A 20,223-nucleotide genomic window follows, 5' to 3' on the forward strand; every position below is an offset into this window, starting at 1 on the left:
TCTTTTTGCAAATGATCTCACTAGATCATTGCATGACCCTTCAACTTGGTGCATGTGAATTTTACCTTCTTTTCCTCTATCATATGATTATATTAAAGAAATATTCCCATGTTTTTCAACCAATCTATTAACTCCTCTGGTTTAAGACTACCTTCATACACTAAAACATTGATTTTGATTCCATCATTTCTTCCTTATAGAGAATTGAGCATTCTCTAGTCAAAAGTTATGCGCCCTAATTTTTCTTCTTCAAGTTCTGCATGTTAATCTACATCTTTTTGGTTTGTCTCTTCATTAGATGCATCTCCTCTTGGTATCATGCATTGATTTTCCAACATGTTTGTAGTATCTACTACTTCTTATTGGAGACGCTACATATCTATATGCATTTGAGCAAGACCTCCTCTTCCTCTTCCTCTCCCAACCATCTTCCTGCTCAAATTGCATATGATGTAGCCAAAACAAATGGACTATCATTTCTATTCCATGAAATGCACTACAACCAACATCGATTGGAACCAAAACCAATTGACCATCCTCTGGCTTCTCCTTTCTCCAATTTTTTTACAATGAAAAATAAGCACTTTTTATCTACAATATAAAAATCATGCGAAAAATCTAAATCTAATTACAATTTTGGAAAAATATAGAAAAAAACACTTAAAATCCCTCTTAAAAAACAAAAATCTAGAAAAAAACACTAAAATCCTAATTTAAGGTTGTTGGAATAAAGAATCACTGAGAGGGGGGTGAATCAATAATTGTGAGGTTCTTTAAAATTTTAAGTTTAAGCCTTTGATTCTTTTCACTACAGTCAGTTACTTGTGAGAGATTTCATACACAGAACAAATTAAAAACAAGATAAGGCATTCAAATGTATGTACAATCCATCACATGAGAAACATACACATTTTGATAGGTATTTTTATGTGGAAACCCAAAGGGAAAAAACCACCATTTTTTTTGTTATGATGTAAATTAAGAACCTACTTAATTAAATCAATTTTTTTGTGACCACCCACTCATAGGAGGCACCAACCCCCTTAAGATAGCAAGCCACTACTTGCAAAGAGTCACCCACATCTTAATAATGCAGACCACTAATTGCTTTAGCCACTGTTCTACTTTTCACACAATTTTCAAACATAAAACAAAGGTGAATGCATATACATACAAAAACAAATTGGATCTACTCTAGTATCGGTTCCTTTCCTTGAGCTCCCTTGTTCTCCTTTGAACTGCGCTCTCTACTGCTCACCCAGCTCATGTCTCAACCTTGTGATACAACTTTACTTAGTGACAATTAGCTCTGCCACACACCCACAACACTAAACTCTTTCTCACCCTCAACAATTCTGCATTCCCTAACTTTGCATAACTTCTCTCCATTATTTTTTTCCTCTCCTACATTGTGATCAATCTTGTAACTGCAACATATTGCATGGAAGTGTACTTATGTTTGGCTATCCATGTTGTTGTTCCATCAGACTGCAAGACCAATGTTATTGCATTAATCACTCTGAATGGGATCCAACTGTAGCTACATTATAATTAATGTAAAGAATGAACCCAAGACAACAAGGCTCTTTCATGTTGTCGTAGCTTGTGTTCTTAGTCACGAAAATTGATTTAATGCAGAGGATGGACATTTGAATTAAATTCTATAGGTAGGATTAGTTCACTCAATTTATGTGGTTCTTCAATGAGGCTCACTTTGTGCTTCACTCTACCTTACTTCATACTCGTGAAAGGCTCTCCATTATCCTGTTACATCCCAAAACCTATCCACTGTAACTGTATTAAATTTGAGAATGGGCTTTGAATATTCTTCCATGTTGAGAATTAATTATGAGTCCACCTGCACACTCAATGATCTCCTCCATTTCAAGTTTTCTTGTACAAATGACATGGATTTCTTTATCTTGGTCCAATCTCCATTATTATCATTTATCTCTTCATGACATGGGGAGAACTTCCAGTTTTACTTTACCACATGACATTAATATGCGACAGGTCGCGGTCCTCATTTCCTTCTATATCAATTTTCATGTAGACAATATTTCATTCAATGTAAAAGTCTTCAGGTATTTAACACACATAAAAATTGGATAGCCATGTCCTAGGCACACCTTCCAATGTTGGTTGGGAGGTCAAGAGTAATCCCCACTTTGTTTGATTATGCTCTTGCATTTGTCTCAACCTCCAACTTTCTTATAGGCTCAACTTAAATCCTTTTCCACTGATCTAGGCCAGTTTTATCGATTTCAATGTTAAAGACCAAATACATGAGAAAATCTTCACAAAACCTCCCCTTGGCGCAAAATTCAAGGTTATGCCACATCACCATCTGAAGTCATGCTGACATCATCTAGGCCCTATGGCACCTTCTATATGGTGGCACATGTCACTTAGATTTTTCCCATTAGGCTACACAAGAATGTTGAATTTTCCTACCATGTGTCCTATGTATTCTCACGTCACACAGACGTCATCTTCCATGATGCATGTACTAGGTCCCACATAGGTCGGGGGTCTTCCACGATGCCTATAAATTAAGAACCTGCTTAATTACATAAAAAAATTTGTGAGCACCCACTCATAGAAGGCACCAACCCCCTTAATATAGCAAGCCACTACTTTCCAAGAGGCACCCACCTCTCAAGATGCAAGCTACTAACGTCTCTGTCCATTATTCTACTTTTCATACATTTTTCACACTGAAAACATAGGCGAATGCATATACATAGAACAAGTGATTTCGCTGTAACTTAATTTATTCAAATCTCTTTTAATATTTTAAATATTCTTTTTTTCTTTTCTCATAAGGGAACAAGACAACAAGACAATGGAAAATCTCTCTAAAGAAAGCTTCCATATGGAATAAGGTTTGTCATGTATTATAGAAAACAAAGATGGACATGTTCAAGATTTTTACCACCAACCTTTCAGGGACATATTACAAGAATCAACAAACGAGAGCATAATTTGAGCATCGTCTCATATTTTATCTCCTTACTCTACATTTCTATGAATGGTTCCTCTAATGCGTTTTCACTTTTGAGACAACATTGTTTATTAGAAGTCTTTAAAGGCGACATCTAAAAGTTTTGATTTATGTCTTTTCATATAACTTTCAGCACAAAACTTAATGTTTTGATGCTTATTGACAGGAGTTATGCCTCTATATGAGCTATTTTTTTCTTTTGGTATTTTCTGATATACGAATAGAAACAATATATATATATATATATATATATATATATATATATATATATATATATATATATATATATATATATATATATATATATATATATATATATATATATATATATATATATATATGAAGAATGTAATTTTTACTTATTTCTATAAATTAAACTATGAATTTTTCATAGAAAAATTATTTTACATATTTTACATATATTTATCTCTAATAAAACCCTTTACATATATTTGTAAATGCATTCTTACTGATTTTAAAAATATAAAATAAAAAGGACAAGTAATTTATGAAGCATGTATCAAAATTCCATGATAATTTACAACACAAATAGTGTCAAATTACATTAAAGTAGGCCTGAGGTTTATTAATTTTTTAAAATAAAATTGAAAACAATGTTATAGCCACATACATACATATCTATATGGAAAAATATTTTAGCGTTTGTACTAAGTCATACATATAAACTATATTATAGAATAAGTTAATATGTATTATTAACAACGAGAATGATGTGGCATCTAGACGCTGACAACGGAGAGGATAACATCCATCGAAATATAATCCATCTTTCCTCATTTTCCATGGTCATCATGGCTTTCCCTAATTTCCAGCAAGTGGTGTTGCAAATCTGGCTCTCATGGCGGATGAAAATTCTAACATCTTTTCTTCATTGGGCAAAACTTGTTTCACTCCATCAGCTTCCTAGAATCATTCCATCCATGCACTTAACAACAACATCTTATCCGGTTCTATAAAATCTATATTAGTAACCTTCTAGATAATTTTGATCCATTGGTATCTAGAACCCAATTCGATGTCAACCAAGCTAATCTCATCTCCTCCAAAATATGCTTTGTCATTGGTTCATAGATCTTCCTCTAACCATAAAGCATTTTCCACTGATTCTTCCACCGCTTTCTATTGCTCCTCACCCCACCCCATGAAAATTCCTCTAATACTTGGAGCCAGATGAATCCCACATGAAAAAATAATTGAAACTTCAAGAACACAAATTGGTGATACAAATAATGAAAGTATCCATGCATTTCGATACAACAATTTAAATTCATGATTTTTCTGCTCCATTCTGGAAAATTAGAATCAAGCAATAGATCCAGGATTTGTTGAAAAAAGGGCACATCCAACCAAGTTCCTCACATTGTGGGCGTGATTGTACTTGTATAGAATAAATATTGAATCTAGAGACTCTTCATGATTATTGGGCACTAAACAAAATCATTGTTAAGAAGAAGTATCTAATCCCACAGATTGATGACCTTCTTAACCAACTCAAGGGGGCCAATTATTTCAACAAGATTGACTTGAAGTATGGCTATCATCGGGTTCCAATAGAACCCAAAGATGAATGGAAAACCACCTTCAAATCTAAGGAAGACCTTTCTAAGTGGTTCGTCATGCATTTTGGGTTGAAAAATGCCCCTACAACATTTATGAGGCTAATCGATGACATACTTTGACCCTTAACCAACTCGTTCATGGTTGTATATATGGATGGCATCCTCATGTTTAGTAAGAGTTTGGAAGAACACCTAAAAAACATTCGACAAGTCTTTCAAACCCTGCCACAACACAAACTATGTGCCAACTTGGAGAAACACACATTTGACATAGGTTAGGTCCAATATCTCGGCTACATCATTGAAGAGAAAGGTGTTCATGTGGATATAGCTAAGATCCAATGCAGTCGATATTGGCCACCCCTTACCTCTCTAACATATCTTCATAGCTTTTTGAGCCTTTCCAATTTTTATCGGAGGTTCATGTTGTGATTCTCTCATATCACTTCGCCTTTGAGTTGGTTACTAAGGGTAGAGAAAAAGATTTTTTTTTTTTTTGCTTTGAGTCCCAATGGAAGGAATTCGTTGAGTTGAAGCATCGCCTCTGCTTTGCACTTGTACTCACAATTCCATACCTACAATGACTATTTGAGATTGAGACAAACACCTCTGACTATGATATTGGTGAAGTTCCCACCCAATAGGGGCATCTAGTGGCCTATCATAGTGAGACACTTTCTAATACAATTTAGAAATACCACACCTATGATAAAGATATGTATTCCATCGTTCAAACATGTCGACAATGGAAACATTACATTTTGGGGAAGAAGATGGTCATCGATACATATTACTGATCTCTTCAATTTATCCAAACACAAGGGAATTTGCAAAATGATCGACATTAAAGTGGTCTACATATTTGCAACAATTCCACTTCAACATTAAATACAAGAAGGGAAACACCAATCATGTTGTAGACTGCCTCAGTTAGCTCCCAGTTGCATCACTGAATACTATTCTCAATTATTGTTGCCATGAGACCTTTGGACTACCAAAATTGTACAAAGATGATCCAAAGTTCGCCACCACATACTAGATGCTAGTGGATTGCAAGAAAGTTACATATTTCCACCTCCATGATGCATTATTATTCTACCTAAGCAACTTTGTGTTCCTTCAAGTGAGCATGCCAAGCTGATTTCAGAGGAAAACTACAATCAGGTCATAGGACACTTTGGTGTGGAGAGAATTGTGATCGTACTACAGAAGTATTTTTATTAACCAAATATCGAGCAAGACATTGGAAAATATATCAGATCATGCACTGTGTGAGCCATCGCCAAGCCAACCATTAAGAAGAAAGGCTTGTACACTCCTCCTCCTACTCCCATCCAAAGCTGGGAATCCATCTCCATTGACTGTCTCTCAGGCATCCCTTCTTCCAAGCATGGTAATGACTATGTATTTGTGGTCGTGTACAAATTTTCTAAGATGGCTATATTGGAAGCTTGCAAGAAGAGTATCACAGGAGAGGACACAACCAAACTCTTCATTGAACAGGTATGGGTACATTTTTGAATCCCACAGACCATTATATCAGATTGGGATAACATGTTTCTAAGCACATTCTTGTTGAGCCTCTAGAAATTATTGGACACTAAACTCACCAATTTGATTGCATTCCATCCCTAGACTAATGGCCAGACAAAGGTCATCAACATGATGATAGTGCACATACTATGCATGTACAACTCCAAGCATACTTGAACTTGGGATGAGAGACTTCCTTATGTGCAACAAAATTATAACAAAGATCTCCATAACTTGACTAACCATAATTCTTTTCAAGTGGGTCTGGGTTTTTAAACATTGTTTCCAATTGATTTTCAATGTCTCATGCGACTACATAGACATAATCCACACATTTATAGTTCGAGGTTGATAAAGCAACCCGATTTATTGAATGCAATGAAGACATCCACCAACAGGTGCAGGACATCTTGGATAAGTCCAATGCTAAGTGAAAGTAGTGACATGATCAACATCGAGTGCCACAAAAGTTTTAGGTGGGTGATAAAGTTTGGTCGCATTTGTAGAAAGAAGATCTTACTGGAGCTTGTCAAAAGCTCAAAAGACTCTGATATGGGCCTTACACCATCACTAAGGTTGTGGGACACAATGATTTTAAGATCATCATTCCCCATTCCTTGGCCTACAACTAGTGTTCAACGTGGACTTCCTTCAGCTATACTTTCCACCATTACTGGACACATCAGATATTGCAGAACAACTAAAACCAACAAAGCTAAACCCAAAATGCATGGAACATGCCACAACTAATCAGATCATGGACACACAGACAAAATAACACTTTCTAGCAGAAGCTCCAACTGTATCGGGTTGTCAAAGTTAGCCAACTCCTGCCTCAAGGCATGTGGCTCACTAGGGACCAAGTCCAACAGAAGTTTCCCCACCTCATGGGGGCAATCAACGTAATGATGACCATTGCTTCCTAAGGGGGGAGGACTGATTTAGGTTTATATTGGTGGTCACCCATGTATTCCACTTGGACCCCCACCATTTTTTCTTTCAATTACCTTAATTGTAGCATAATTTACTATTTTTAGTACTTTTCAGGTACTGAACTTCTGGAGTCGTTTTGAGATCCTAAATGATGTTTACTTGGAAAATGGGGAAACAGAAGGTTGATGGCATGAATTTTTAGTCAATATTTGTAGTCCTTGGATAGATATTTGTAACGAGGTATCATAGACTTCAAACAAATATCGTATGTGAAAGTTACAACCCCAGGAAGTTGATGTACTAATTTACCCCAACGAGGTCCACAAACCTTTGGTGCTTCATTTCCAAAGGTTGGGGTTTTGGATGTTTACAGTTTTTATTGTTTCTCAATAATATATAAGTCTTCGAGCCTCATTGTAGCACAGTTCAAAAGACATGTAGCTACCACATCTCTTCTCAGAGATAAGTGACCATCGCCTGAGCTATTTTATTTCCATTTTGCATGTAAACATTTTTTAGTCATTTGTTATTAATGAATTGCAGTTTTGTTTTTGTTGTATCTCTATGTTTATGTTATATCTTTATTTCATTTCTTTCCTTCATAAACCCTAATCAATTATAGTACATGTTTTTGGGAAGAGAAACCATAAGATAGTCATAGAAAAAGGAGCATCGACTTGTATCATGTCATCAATGTGTTGGCATGCTCTTGGCTCACCTCATTTGTCATCAGTTACAACCTCATTGAATTTTTTTTATGGACATACCTTGGAACCCCAAGAGGTATTTCTTATTTTACCTAATAAGATAGAGGGCATTCTCTCTTTCCCTCTTTATATAATACATCGTCGTCTACTGAGGCAGAGGAATTGCTCGGACAATCAAAAGTGGTCGAAATATGGGAAAAAACAATTCAAGAAATCTTGTAGTAACAATGTTTGAATCATGCTTTTGATGGTGGAAATGGATTCAGAACCATCAGAAACCTCTAGGTACCCAAAATCTTGAAGTTTGACAGCTGTAACTTGGATTTACAAAAATCCCTACTGGTTTTTATCAAAATCTTGCCGAAATTTCTATGATTTTCAGGGAAGAAGAGAAGTTTGGTTAGACTATGCCATATAATACAATTATATATTTAATATTTCTAAACCAAAATGTTATTTTCTTACTAGTTGTTTAATATTTACTTTTTTTTATAATTTTTTTTACCCAGAGGACACGTAACTACTAGTAAACCTCGGGGTCTACAACTTGTCCTCCTCTTTGTTAACCGGGTTCCAAACATAAAGATTTAAACCTAGGTCTCTCAAGCTTCAACGATTTCACATATGTTAAATTACCAATTGAGTTACCGCTCAAAACTTTATAAATATATTTTGAAAAAGTATTATTAATAATTTATTTATAGTTTAAAAGCAAAATTAAATTTGATAACAATTATTAATTATATTTTATCTCATAAAATTTATTTTTCATTCTTTAATTTTTCAATAAAAAGTATTGATAATAATTAACTCATATATAATCATTCTATATGGTGAAAAGTATTGAATAAATTTATTTGCATGTTTTGGATTAAATGAAAACATACAAGCTAGCCATTATAATAGGTAAATGAATCTTCCTCGGTTCAAATTAAATTAAATATATAATTTTTCTATGATAGAAATAATTTTTATGATATATTTCCAATTTTTATTAATATTAAATATAATTATATGTTAATTTTATAATAATATTAAATATATAACTTCATTACCAGAAAGATGTTTTATATGATATATTATCCAACTTTGTTAATGAGCATAATGGTTAAGTTTTATAGTGTCAAGTTTTATACAGCTTGAGTGGGCCTAATGGTTAAGAGTATGTGTTTTCTTCTAAGAGGTCACAGGTTCAAAACAAGAGGGGTAGAGTATGTATGGCTTCACAGACTTAGCAGTCAAATCGTTGCTAGGTCACTAATCCCAAAAACAAGGGAGTCTCATACACCAATTTTGGTGTCTGGCTTGGTCATGACCTTAAAATTGGATAATAATAATAATAATAATAATAATGAATATTAAAACATTGACAAAAGTATTATTAGACGACATTGTTGGGTCACTTGTCCCAAAAACAAGGGAGTCTCATACACCAATTTTGGTGTCTGGCTTGGTCATGACCTTAAAATTGAATCATAATAATAATAATGAATATTATAACATTGAAAAAAGTATTTTTGGATGGTGAATAGCTTATTACGGATTTGAATACAATCAACACTCTTGTTGCTCACATTATTTTATAGAGATGTGAAGTTGGGGATGCAGTATCTCTAAAAAATCATGGAGAAAGATAGAGAATATACAAAAGAATTTTATAACCGATCTCAAAATGAAAAGAAATGCACCTTTTCTTATCCTCATGGAAGAAACCTTTCTCCTATTGAGAGTATAGCCATGATCAAATCACTAATGTATAAGAACAAGTTAAACAACATGAAGACACCATACTTCTTATAATTGTTCATGTTCTAGTCGAAACCACCTTTCGTTAAGTTGGGAAGACATAACATGTTTTTTTCATGTATTTTCATTTTTTTTCGATGTGGGTCTACTCACAAGTATGTATAGTGGGTACTCGTTGGATGAAGAATTAGATTTCACATCCAACAAGTACCCACTCTACATACTTTTGAGTATATCCAATTGACAAAAATTCAAAATACATGAAAAAACATGTTTGAATAGAAATTTAGTATTGCCTAAATCATTGAAGAATAAAAGAAGAGATCTTTATGCAAAATAAGGAAAATATTAATAATATTATTACATTCAAATTTAAAGAGAAACTATGGAAAGAAGGAAAATGAAAATTAATATAATATAAGGAGGTGATCAACACTAATTGAGCTACAACACAGTATGAGGGGATGTGTAAGTTTGTCCATCCCTCTCTACCCTTGTAAAATAAAAATAAAAAATAAAAATTATGTTCAAAATAGAAAAATAATATATGTTATAATTTTAAAAAAATGAATATGTGGTAAAGTAATTATAAGTAAAAAAAATGTGTGAATAATATGTTTAAATCTTATACTTTTCAAAATTATTTCAGCTAGAGATTCAAATATAAACTATTTGAAGATCTATGTTAACTAATTTATGTTGATATGAACTTCATATATAGCTATATATAGAAAAAAAAATTATGGTTAAATTTTTTATTTCCTTTTATATATAAGCATTCAAAAATACAATTTCAACAATGAAAAATAACACATTGCGTTTTGCACTCTAAAAATATTTAATTTGATCTCTCAACTCATGTTAAATCCTTACTTAAAATAAATTTACACTAGTTTAAAATATCAAAAATAAAAAAAAAAATTGTTACTTTTGTAATACTAAATGTTAAATTTACAATTTAGATAACTTCAAAACTCATCAATCGTCTCCAAATGAAACACATTAAAATTATGGAAGAAATTCACAAAATATTAAATTTACAATTTGGATAACCTCAAAGCTCATGAATCATCTCGAAATGAAATACATTAAAATTATGGAAGAAATTTCGATATCTCAATCACTAAACAATACATGTCCATTAAATTCTGAGATATTTCTGGAATTTACAATTTGGATAAGTTCAAAGCTCATGAATCACCTCCAAATGAAATGCATTAAAATTACAACACATTAATCTTAGACTTTCTTTTAAAGCATAAAGGAAATAGATTTGAATTAATAGTTATAGCAGTGGGAAGTTCTTAAGGATATAGTAGTTGGAAGTTGTGAAGAATATTTGTTTTTATTAGTTGTAATAAAGTTTAATGTCATGTATTTTTTTAAACACATTAGTAACAAGGTGTTGCTATACAATTTTTCATATTTTTGGCTAAGGAAGAGGGCCCTACACTTTCGACTTAGGGACTTAGTGGCCAAATCGACTTTATTTAGCTGCTAGTGGAATGTGGGGCCCACCCACATAGGAGTTCGAATCAGTTATTCGATATGCATGGAGGGAAAATTGAATGGATGGATGGAGGGGCCCACATGAGTTTAAGGGGGCCCAAGGAGTTATAAAGAGAGATCAGTTCTCATTTTGTTTTCATCTTGATCATTTGCAAACAAACACACCTTTGTACGCTTTGTTGCTTAGTGAGTCTACCGGTTGTTTAGCCAAGAATCTTCCAAGTGGGAGATTCAACCTTTTCTTTGAGGGACCATCCATGCTCTCCCTAGGGAGGCTATTCCATACTGATTTCAAAGAGTTCAGCACAGTCGTACACTTCAGCCACCAACGTAGAGCAGGGGACCACATATTTCTTGGCTAGCCATAAACATGAAGGGGGAGTTAGAGCCAGCAGTGAGATCCATATCTTGCTAAGAGTTACAGGAGTTGGGAAGGCTATTAATTAAGGGAATTTTCACTAGGTTTTGCAGCTAGCTAGACTGGTGTATCAGCAGTACAAAGTTCTGGGCAGAGGGATTGCGTAGAGGCCTCTAACAACAATTTCGTGGTGGTTGGTAGAGTAGTTATCTTGGCCAAGAATCATCTGGGGAGCAAGGAGTCAGTTAGCATAGGTGAATCCCGCATTCTAGTGGTGTTTTCAGAGGGATTTGCAGGTTGTTTCCTGTAAGTCGAATTTGGCAGCAACAACTGGGGAGAGGCTCTAAGGAGGCTGAAAATTCAAAGTCAAAACCAGAGAAATTACCTTCTAGGTTTTTCTGGGTTTTGTCGAGGGAGTCCAGGGAAAAAACGATATAATTTTCTAGGTAGTTTTTGAGCACATTCCAGCAGGTCGAAGTTTAGTAGGGCAATAGTTTACTAGGACAGCGCAGTACAGAGTGGTGCAACAACTGGGCAACCTTCAACTTCATCACCTGGGTTTTGTCAAGCTTGTCCTTGGGACAAGCCCAGGTGCACCATTCCCATTTTATATTGTACTTAGCTCTTTGATTTTATAATATATGGCTCAACAGTTCTAGATTTACAGCATTTTCATGGATATCTAATGAATGTTTTTTAATTTTATGTTGCTACACTATTTATTTGTTTAAATATCACTCATATTCCTACCTAGGAACATTACAGTGGTATCAGAGCATGATCTTGGCCCAGCAGTGGGTAACTAGTAAGATCATAGGATATTTGGGCATGTATGCATAGTGACGAGTTACACCTTACACTACCCATGGCCCAAGGGAGATTCTATATGCAAGAATTATGGGGTGGAATCTGCTGGAGCGATGAGAGGTTGGCTCAGTTGAGGAAGGTGTCAGACTAGATCCATCCTTGTCCTTATATCATAGACACTAGAGGTGCACAAGCCGTGTGAATACAACCATCTATACTATGTGAGGAAAGTCGACAGAATCAAGGCACCAGATCTCCTGTAAAGGAGCAAGCAGGCCAGAGACAGTTAGAGGATGAGTCAAGGAGACAACTTTGCTGGTGGAGACCTGGTATTAGACATCAGGGGCCTGAGGAGGAGATTGAAGATGTGGTAGATGATAGGCAGGAGTGTGAGGATCACATTGGTATACCTAGTGTGGCACAAGTGTCACCATTGTTGGAGGCCTCTTTGATAGCACCAATTGACACCTTGGGGGAGAAAGTAGAGCATACACCCATAGGACCATCCATTGATGAGGTTCTAGGAGACAAAGACATGTCCACCGTTGAGAAGGTGACATTTGTTGTTGGGATATCTGGGGTCGTGACCGAGCTTTCATGTGATAGTAGCACACAATGGCATGATGAGGTGTCGAGAGACATCACCACCCTTGATGAGGAGCCGATAGGTGCAGAGACACTAAGATCTACGATAGAGTTTTAGGATGACAACCACCTGCAACAACATGGAGAGCACATAGATGGGCGCCAGCTAGTCATGGAGGTGCATTTCGTGACTCATGTTGAGCCCATGGTGGAGGAGGACGAGTAGTCTTCTTTGGGGCCCACAATTGACTTAGAGCTATTAGATGCACAGACCATCAATAGTGTTGTAGTACTTCCAGATAATAGCTCTCTTTGGGCTTATATAGATGGGGATTGCAACATTGCTAGACTACCTTTGCACCACGGAGACAAAGATGTAGAGACTCCCTGACAAATTTTATGTGTTGACCGGGATAGTGAGTTGAGGCATCATGAGTTGCGCAGGGTGCAACACTTGCAAGATGGAGGGCTTGTTCTATGTGCTAGAGTTTATGCATTTGATCCCTCTCTTAGGGTTGGAGGATGAGAGATTCTAAGTTGGTACCCAGTGGAGTGGGCTAGACTCATGGAGATGGTCATAGCTCAGAGTAAAGCTCAGTGGGAGATCTGAGACATTGAGGGTGCTGGAGGCTCAGGTTGGCATTGGGATCCACACAGGGCTTCCTATCTGATATCAAACATGTGGGATGGCTATGGCATTGGTGAGGTATTCAACCCTATGCCTGAGCACATGCTTTCCTTAGGGGAGTTCTAGTTGATGCTAGTGGCCAGGTGGTTTGTGAGCAGACTCCATTGGTTGTTTTGGCATGTTGGTTGCGCATGGGGGTACAGAATTATTAGCATTCTATAGAAGGAGCTGGTTGGAGGAGGTTGCATGGGTATCCCACCAGACTAGATATTGTATGGAGACAATGTTCTCCCATTGAGGTTTAGGACTGAGGGGTCACAGAGGATCGGCACAACAGAGATATCCCCCCTAACAAGAGTGGAGGTAGGGTTTTAAAGTCTACCAAGATGGACGAGGGGACATGATGCATGTCATGGAAGGTCACTATCAAAGTCATGGAAACTTTGGCACATGCAGGATACCATATGTTACAGGGTGGTATGATAGTAGACAGTGGTACACAAGGCTTCACAAAGTCAGGTTGTAGCATCCAGTTTTATATAAAGGGATGTGGCCTAATGCATAATGACCCAATTCTAGGCCATAGAACCCAATGGTGTGCAGGGCTATGCAACGAGGAGCAGTGGCCTGTAGAGGAGGATGGAGATACATGGTGGTATACCACAGTATGCCGGTTGACACTGTGGGGTAAAAGGAGTGACTTGCATCTCATTGAGGACGTGCGGGGAGTGATAGGTGCATTGACACATGATGTTATAGGATCATATGGTTGTAGCCGTGCATATTCCACAGTGCATTATATAGTGGCATGTCGATAAGTGCAGTGATACTGGGTGGTATGCAATGGAAGATGATGCAGTGCAGTGGGCACTTGGAGTGCTACCTCCAAGGAGACTTATGGAGAGGGGAAATAGGTGTACCACTGGATGCATCTCACCTTGGATCGATGAGGACATGGTTGAGCATTTGGCAACACCATGTTTAGCGGAGATAGGGACTTGAGGGGGTTGTCAACAGATTCAAGGTATAGATAAGGACATCCGTAGGATTACTCTTGAGAATTATAGCAGACTCTTGATCATACCCTTCGGTACATATCCACCCATCCTACTTAGGTGTTGCTTACAGTCACATAATGTTTGGTTGTTGCCCCTTGACACTCTCCATTCAAGCAGCAGGGCATGGGAGGCTCACCCTAGGTAGTTGGATAAGACATTATGTGTCATGGTCTAGGAGGAGACTCCCCTGTTGAGACACTTGGTAGGTGCACGAGTTGATAGATACAGTTTTAGGGATAGCATGGCTGATTGTTGAGGTAGCATATGTTCCACCCCTAGGCTCACACTTGGGGAGGTGACCAGGAGCGAGTTGTATTGTGCTTTTTGAGCTTGAGAACTTCAGACATTAGGTGAGTATGAGGTGTGAGGGATGGTAGCCCTTGTTGGTAGGGTGATGCCTAGGCTTCTAGTAGGACCAAGACACATCATCAAGAGTTGGGATGGTAGACCTTGTTATGTGATTTGGCAGGCACAGAGCAGTTGGTTATTTGCAACACAGGTTCTTGATGCTCAATGCCTACCTATTGGATACCCACAAGAGTCAAAGACAGAGCATGAAGGAGTCCCAATAGATAGCAGCATATCACAGTGACATGCAGAGAGGATTGGGGGTTGTGGACCTCTAGTATGGTTATGGGATCTAGAGATCCAGTGGACTGGTGGGATACTCCACTCGTCAGTGAGCATGGGAAGGATAACATGCAAATTGATTCATTCACAGGTAGACATGTGGGGAATCACCAAAGCCCTCACCATAGGGCGAGGTAGATTGTTGCTCAAGATTGGGGTCAACCGTTGGCCCTCAATTTTGGTCTATTTTTGCTTAAGGAAACTTACTTAATCCTTATATTTTCCATCCATTTTCCATCACATCCATCTCATTTTGATGTATTTTATGCATATTTAGACTTTTAATTTTAATTTTGCAATTTCTAGAGGTTTTTATGAAAATTGAGTTTCAAGTGCAATTTTGGATTGAATCAGAAATTCCCGTAATAGCTATGTGGATGACATGTTTGCAGGACACCTGGGCCCGAGTTGGATGCATGAATGGAAAACTTGGGAACTAGGACTGAGCTAACTCCACTTGGTTCGGTCAAAACAAGCTTTATTAGGCCCGGTCAAGGCTGGTCAAACATGACTAGTCACCAGAATATCCCTAGGAAATAGGGCAGTTTTGAGACTTTATGGGATCGACCATATTTCTTGGGATGAATTGGATGAGTTCGACCTATATAGGTGGATATGAGTAGATATGAGTGTTAGAGATAATATATATCAGTTTGTTTCCCAAAACCTCTATTTAAAGCCAAGACTTTGATGGCTTATGTATGTAACTTTTGTATAATTTTATGCTGAGACACTTTCGAGTTTGAAGCTAATTTGAAGAACTTGTTTCATTTAAATTTGTTTTTCATGCTTGGTTGATTTACTAAAGTTGTTGTAGCTGAGATTTCTTCAAGTGTGCAAGGCAAGGGTGGAGGGCCCCCACACCAAGCTAAGTGCACTTCTTGGTTCAATTTTCATAGTTTTCATAGATTAGTTCTTGTTTCAAATGTATTTAGATGTGTGATGATTGTTGAATGAATATTGGTTTAATTATAATCTACATATGAAGGGACACACAGGAATTTAAATTAAATTCCCCTTCTATTTGATGTTGAACTAAAACTGAATTTCATTCTCCATTTCTTATTTGAAGTTATTTCTGCATTTATGGTTTGAAGCAACGGTGATTGTGATATAGTAGGATTGTGAAGAAGGACAATCTGAACCTCCTTAGTTAGGAGCCTCTTCTTTTACATCTTCTGCATCATAAAACATTGTTAATTAGTGCTCTTAGATTTATCTTCATGAAAGTAGTATTGTAGGGAAGGCAAGTGCTATGTTTTTGCAGGTCATAGGAAGAATGAAGGAGTGAACTCCATGGATGAAGTAATTTTCAAAGTCAAATTCATATTCTAGAATATGAATAAAAATGTTCAAGTCAAAGCAAAGTGAAAATTCACTTGATGTTGAGTTCATTCAATGAAAATCAAACTCTTGAAGCTTGCTCTTAGATGCTGGCCACCAACATCAACAAACCCTACAACATGATTGAGATCAAGGCAAAAAGACATGAAGCTAATCATCAGAAGAAGCAGTCAAGTTCTGTACCATATCAAGTCACAAAGAAGCCTTTCATAAGCCATATTGTTCATGATTTCATCCATCATCCATATTTTATGCTCCGCGATCTATTATCCATCCATTTACTACTATCTCATGACTTCAATATAACCTATTTCCATAAGCTTTTCATACTTGCCTACTCCATTACACCCCACCTCCATCCAGAAAAGAAAAGAAAAAAAATAGAAAAAGATAAAAAATAATAAAGGAGTTTGGTTGTGAAAATCAACGAAAGTGGCACAATACAAACTCGAATTCATATCGGAAAACCAACTTGTTTGGCCAATATGAATTCTCTATTTTGTTTTACCATTTCTTCAGTTTGCATTTGCAGGAATCATCCCCCAAAATAAACAAGACTTGAGGACAAGTATTCCCATCAGTAAAGGAGAAGGTCGCAAAAGAAACTTAGTTGTGCAGCTCAATTGACATTGGAACTTGTATTGTTGGCAATTGGGACCTGAAATATTTTTGAAATCAATAGTGGTTGGGACCTGAAATGTTAGCAAAAACATGTATATATTGCATAAAAATGTACATGACAGAAGCGACCTGAATTATTATGAATCAATTGCAAAGGGACCTGAACGACATCAACAATTGATGGACTAGAATCAATGAAGAATGTAGAACAGGAAGCATAAATAAGCTCTATGTTTCTATCTATCTACGATATTCGAACAAGACAACTTCATCCAATATTGTTAAAGAACAACAACATTCATCCAATACTATCAGGGAAGTACAAGTATAGTAAGTGCACAATTTTGCTCTTGTAAATTCAAATTTTTGTAGAAATTTTTAGAGCTTGTTAAAATTGAGATTATTACCTGAATGCATATTTTATATTCATTACATTACCCTCATCCTATATCCATTATTCTATACCCATTAGCCTATGTCCATCCTACATTTACATTCTACATTTATCCTATACGTAATCCAATGTACATATGTACATCTTATATTCATTCCATAACCCTAACATTTCATAACCCTAAACATCATTCTCTATTTACCTATATTTATTTTCTATATTCCATATTCATTTCATAACCCTAACCCTAAGTATATAATCTTAAGTACTTTTCCTCTAAGCAAAAAGGGATTAAAAGATGCAATGAAACCTGCACAAACAAACCAAGCAATTAGCATCATGGAAATAATTTTAAACATGACCTGAATGGTCATTTTAAAATTAAAACGATATGTTAAAACAACATAGGAGATATAAGAGATGCACATATTGCAAAGCATACAAATCAAAACAATTAAACCTTATCATGGTGCATAAGAAGAAATTCTATTAGTAATATATGCATGAAATACGATACGGTGGCAAGTATATGGTAATATGACGGGGTAAGGCTATTATCATAGCAGACTTATGGAAATACATTGCAATAAATAGAAAACATGTGCATTATGGAAAAGCCATTAAACAAATCAAATCGAAATGATTTATGGGTGTATGGTTCATATGGTGGAAATACAATGAGAAGGGATGAATGGTGAATGCAAGTAGCTGTAGGTAGTAGCGAAAGTGCAAAACAAAATCATGAGTCATGCAATCGACGTGGTAATAAGTTAATGTATATATGATAGTCATGGCATAATAAGTCAGTATGTAGGAGGACAGCCATGACATAATGGAAGGACGACTCCAAATAAATCAAATATAACCTGGGCTAAAGTTTTAATAACAAATATGAATGCAAAAAATAAGCAGAATGGTGTCAACAACACGATGACAATAATTAAACACAGTTCCATTCTATCAGATTGATGGTATATGCACGATGTCTAGTCAAAGGACAACAACCAAACAATGAAATAGTCAAATCGTTTTGAAACAAGCAAAAAAAACCCTGTGTGTATTAACAGAGAAGAGATCTACCATTGTTGAAGCTCAGAACCGTAAATTTGTTCCCATCACAGCCGTTGAGAGGCTCTGGAAGATGGTAGATGCCATTGGCCAACAATTGAGGGAAGTAAAACATTTTGACAGAGGAAGCGAAGGTAGAAATAGAGCGCTGAGGACCTAGAGAGATAAGAAGAATAAGTGGAGATAACTGAGGGATAAGTTAAGAGATTTGGCCGACGTGTAAGCTCAAGCAGAATAGACTGAGAGAGAGATTTCGTTTTCATTAATGCAACAGATATTTTTGAGGAAATCTCGGGATTTTTTTAATGAAAACATCAGTTATAAGATAATGCTTCTACCACCGCTAAGATGTGTCACTGCCGTCATTCATTGAGACTCTTCCATCAGTAAAGCCGTAGGGTGTTTAAATGAAGTTTAACAGTGGAAAACGTAGTTAATTGGGCCACGATACAGAGGAATCACACCACTTCTTCAACAGCAGTTAGGTATACTTTATAAAATCACCAAGTTTGCATCTAAAACGCAGTGTTTGCATACTGAAATTGATTGTTTGCACGATGACATGGCTTCAGATTAATTGCACAGTGAGTTTGCTTGCACAAATAATGCACGAGGAACTAGCTTCAGGTTAATGAATGAGTTGTTAACTGTGAGATGGAGACAATAAAAATAAATCATCTGACAGATCTCGGTTCTCCACGAAATAAAATGTTTATTATGGTTTGACTGCATGCTGAAAGTAATGAATGAAAAGTTTGAGTGAAGTTTTGAAAACATGTAGTTCGTTGAGCCTAAAACTACACCTGTACATGCATTTCTATGATCAAACAGTCAAGTTTCAGTTTGATGCATGAAGGAATGGGTCTTTAAAAACAAAGTGTGGGCTTATGTTTCAAGATTTGGGTTTATATTTGCTAACGCAAAGGCAAATTTATATTGATTGTCATATGTTGATTGAATAAAACAGTGCAATGGTGTCTATTGGTCATGGAGCAATGAAATGTCATATGTTGATTGTATAAACAATTAAGTGCTGAAGATTGGTTATTGACCAGTGTTGTATATTGGTTATTGGGCAGTGAAGTATTGCATGTCGATTTATACATAGCGCCTCAATTTAAACTTGGTAAAAAAAAACTAGTCTGAGATTATATTAAAAAAAACAAAAATAGATTCATTCTATTGTTTTCTTCATATATTTCTATTTCAAAATAGAGCTCAGGTTTTTTTTTACAGAGGTATAATGTTTGTTTTTTTTCTACAAAGGGTAATGATTTAAAAAAAAAAGCAGTGACTTATTGTTGAAGTTAGATGGAAATTAAACAAGCTTTCAATTCAATTGTTTTTTTTTAAAAGGGCATCAGAAAAGAGGTAAGAAACATACTGGAGAAGAATTTGAAGAGAAAAATCGATTTCAAATTTAATTATCATGAAATTTTATTCAGTCCCAGAAATTCATTTCGATTTTTGAAAGCCACTATTTTTCGTTTCTTTTTCTGAGCAAAATAAAATGAATTTTGAAAAATGAAAACATGGGTTTTCTTCAGAATGAGCCTAATTATGCTCAATGCGGAAAGTTTTCTCAAATTCTTTTCTATTTGGGATATTTTTATGGTTCTTTCAACCCCTATTTTGTAAATTGCCTGGAAAAAATGTTGAAGTCAACTCTGAGCTTAATGGCTTTCCTGGTTTGGTTAATGGAAGACCATATGATGGTG

Source organism: Pinus tabuliformis, chromosome 1_2 (assembly GCF_031772625.1).
Source record: "Pinus tabuliformis cultivar Carrire ecotype Pingquan chromosome 1_2, CPIR1, whole genome shotgun sequence".
Taxonomy (NCBI): Eukaryota; Viridiplantae; Streptophyta; class Pinopsida; order Pinales; family Pinaceae; genus Pinus; species Pinus tabuliformis.